At 33.1% G+C, this 3,926-nt stretch overlaps 1 protein-coding gene across 1 annotated transcript in view; it reads right to left on the bottom strand.

Annotated features, from left to right (window-relative positions):
* Positions 1-324: 324 nt before the first annotated feature.
* The window catches only part of LOC116850699, a 22,354-nt gene continuing 18,752 nt past the window's right edge, over positions 325-3,926 (bottom strand). Inside the window, exon 5 of the transcript XR_004379410.1 lies at positions 325-737. The gene's annotated coding sequence lies outside the window, so the exon portion shown is untranslated. The remainder of the gene's footprint in view (positions 738-3,926) is intronic.

Genomic DNA, 3,926 nt, shown 5'->3' with positions numbered 1-3,926 from the left:
TACCCAATATCGAACGGTATCTGTTATTATCCCCAATAAGAAAAACATTCTGCATTTAACAGGGTTATGACTGTCACTATATTGGAATAATGCCTGCATTACTTTTCTTTTTGTATTTTTTTTTACTTTCTTTCTTTTTGTATTTTTTTCCATTTTTTCTTTTTGTATTTTTTTATTTTTTTTTATATTTTTTTTTACATTTTTTCTTTTTGTATTTTTTTTACATTTTTTCTTTTTGTATTTTTTTACATTTTTTCTTTTTGTATTTTTTTTACATTTTTTCTTTTTGTATTTTTATATAGCAACTTTACATACTTTCGACAATCTCACAAATATCAGAAAATGAGTAAATTTTAGTTTGTAGATTTCCATTAGGTAGAACTACAAATGCATGTAAAGATGAAATGTGTGGTATAGCTTGGGCTTTGGAGAATCGCTTCCTTAAGTGTCTTGCAGCTTTATTGTGCATCTTCTCGGTGTAGAAGAATATACCTATATTACGAAATATTTCTTAGCCCATTGAAATAGAGATGATGCATTCGTAATTGGCTGAGTAGAAGGAGCTTCCAAACTTGCTCTGGTGGCTGCTCGTTTAAAAATAGCTCTTATTCCATCATAAGCGTGCTTCCCGTGTGCAGTAGCATAAAAATGCCACTCAGCAGGTACTCCCTGGTCCTTAGTATGATTCTGGAGGTTGGAATTTTGAAAGCAATTTTTGAAATGTTGTTTAGCCCCATCTGAAAAATAGATCACGCGTTGCGCATTAACATTGTTCTTGATTTCGTTCATTAATAAACCTTGGATAACATAAACAGACGTAGTATCATGTTTAGTGCAATTAGAAAAGAATACGAGGCTCTGATGTTTGATCTCTTCTCCTTCTCGATAATAATAAATCACAAGCATCACAAGTACAAGTCGTTATTATAATGAAAACCTTGCGAAGCATTCTGTACGACATATGCATAATTCTCAGAGAAATCGAATAAAACTAGAACTTCACCAAGTTACAGGTTCTGCCTTCTATTTTCGAGATACGTTGACTGCTGCTTGGTGATAAATGAATAGATATTTAATTTTGTTAGCTCCTCGTATAATCTTTCTACAAAATCCTCAGCCGCAAGCATTTCTGTGATAATGTTCGATCGATCAGTAGAAGTCCACTGGCTGCACAGGACGTTTTCAATACAATGTGTATCCAAACAATTACGCAATAGCTCTGAGAGGATGTTTGTGCCAGGACATTCCTGACATTGATTCAAGTAGCAAGAAGGAGATGGTTTTTGGCATATCATCAAATTCAGGCTTTGTAGTTACTGAGATGATATTGAGATGATTTTGTCAAAGATTCGATGTTGATAGCCTCCAATTTTAATTTGGGATTCTCGTGTAGGGTGCAAACGCAAACGAAATGAGTTCCTGACGATCTAGCGGACACACGATTCTTAGGGCGCAGCTTCGTGAAAGCACTAATACTAATTGGATGTTGAGGATATGTCTCCAAAAACTTTTCATGCAACTCTCTTAGGCCGGATAATAATAATTGTTTTTGCACCAATTCTCTCTTATCCCCCATTTTTATTGAAACTATATCTTTCTTTCCTGACATTATTCTTCCATACAAACTTCACTGTTGAAGAAATCAATCACTTGTGAGGTTGTTTCTTGCGGTAACTTTTTTCCATTCTTTAATGTTGTTGAAGCTAAAACACCTCTTGATTCTCTCAGTTCTTTTGCTTTTTTAGCCATATGTCTCGATGCTCCAAACTGTGCAGCAACTTCACGAATGCTACATGAAGGTGGAGCAACAGTAAGGAGTCATAATCTCATAGGATCATTACTCGGAAGACTTGCATATGCCTCTTTTAACGCAGATGACAGCTGTTGTAATTTTTGTAATCGTGATGACTGTTCATTTTCAAAAGGTACTGATTGACAGATTGTATCGAAGGAGGAATCATTATCAGTCTTTTCTTGCTTTTGTCTACATGTCGCACAGACCCTCGCATTCGCCGGAAGGTGAGGAAATTTTTTTCGGAATTTATTCAAAACTGGTCGCAAAGCCTTACCGACATGAGATTTTTCCCCTATTTCCCTGTAGGGGTTGCAACATCTATAAGGCATTTCGAGATGTTTCATCCAATTTAGAAAGAAACCATGAAAGAAAATATGTTTAAATTCTTTGAGCTATGACAAAGTATAATGCAAACCGTATCAGAATTGAAAAAGAATAAGCGATGTGTATCAAACGTACAGAAAAGCAATATATTTCAAACTAGTTTATATGAAACATTCTAGGCGAAATAAGAAAACATGAAATTACAACCAGGATTCCTCTATTTATATTTCTGGCATGGCACTTTGCTTGCGGGAAACGCCAATTCAGGCTTCGGATCGTAGAACGCGCCCTACGCTCGAACCGCGGAAAATAGAAGTCCCCTGACCGTTTTGAGAAAGAAAATTTAAAAAGTCGATATTTGAAGTAAAACAAATATAGGGATGCAGGGAATGACGAGCCAAAACTTTTTTCGATTTGCAGTTTTTTTTTAAACCATTAGTTTGCATAAAATAAATTAAAACTGAAAACCCGTCAATAACAAATATAATAAAATTTTAAAATATTAATTGTCACAAGTTAGTCAATTATTTGTAGAATTGTTTGACATGTACTACACATATTCTCTAAGGTCAGGCGAAGCCAACAAAATGAGAAAAATGTTAAAAAATATTTATAGTTTAATAATTTTTAATTTTATATAAAAGTAGTTTATAACCTCGTTCTTTCCGATACATGGACAAAAATTATAGAGGAAATTTCAGAGTTGAGCAAGTTTCCAGTGAGACATTTGTCCCTCAGTATTTAAGGATGTTTTCTGGAAATGTCAGATTGATCGGTTGTAAAACGGCGAAAATATCGATAGTTTAATAAGGCACTCGGTCCTGTCAACGGCATCTTCCGATCGTTAAATAACATAGGCTTTTACCTTGGTTTTTCTGTTTACTGATATCTCGTTTTATCATTTTTTTAAATTTAATTATCTTATTAACAATGAAATTTCGTTAATAACGATTGTTTTAAGCTTTGGTTATAAATAATAAATATAACATATTTACGTAACTAGTTAATATATTTTGAATTTAACGAATTAGATAAAATTATTTTTTAAAGCATATTGTAACTTTCTTTAATGCATACATTAATTTATCTTAAGTATATAGATGATTTGGAACAAACAAATTATATACGCAGTATGTCATTAAAGCCCCCAATTACCACATTTCAACCTAATCGCGCCACTTTTAAATTTTGGTCCTCTATATTGTATCCGCCATTTTGAATTTTGAAAATCTGACCCCCAATTTGTATTCGGCAATTTCGAAACGTTCTTCTCGCATCTCCAATTTCAACGTCTTGAGTTCTAATATTTTCAATTCAACGTTTAATATTCAACTTTTTCTGACTCAATTACAATAATTTTAACACCACTGAATTTTTATTTCAAAAAGGATGAGTTGTTTCAAAAAATCGCAAGAGGGCATTTGTATTTAAATTCTGACGTAAAATATGACCATATTTTTTTCAAAGTCAAATTTTGAGTTTCGGTTTTTCAGCCGCCATATTGGATCCACCATTTTAAATTTTTAGAAATTCAACATACCTGATGTAAAGTATACCAATATGTGCACAATTTGCGGAAAACAAATTTTTTTTCCTTTGTGATATTATACGTTTTTTTACACGATACATATTTTTTTCGGGAACTTTTTATATTCTTGGCGCCGTAACTGAGTCCGCCATTTCGAAATTTCAAATATTGCACACAGCATTCGAAAATAGACTTTTTAAGCTAAATTTTAAGCCCAAGCACAACTTTTTTGATGCACATGAATTATGGAGAGGCCGGTGGCCGTGTTCATAAATTTTG

Source organism: Odontomachus brunneus, unplaced genomic scaffold (assembly GCF_010583005.1).
Source record: "Odontomachus brunneus isolate Ranch 3 - 2012 unplaced genomic scaffold, Obru_v1 Obru_scaffold_153, whole genome shotgun sequence".
Classification (NCBI taxonomy): domain Eukaryota; kingdom Metazoa; phylum Arthropoda; class Insecta; order Hymenoptera; family Formicidae; genus Odontomachus; species Odontomachus brunneus.
The sequence above is the reverse complement of the archived record's forward strand: the minus strand, read 5'-3'. Positions and strand labels throughout refer to the sequence as shown.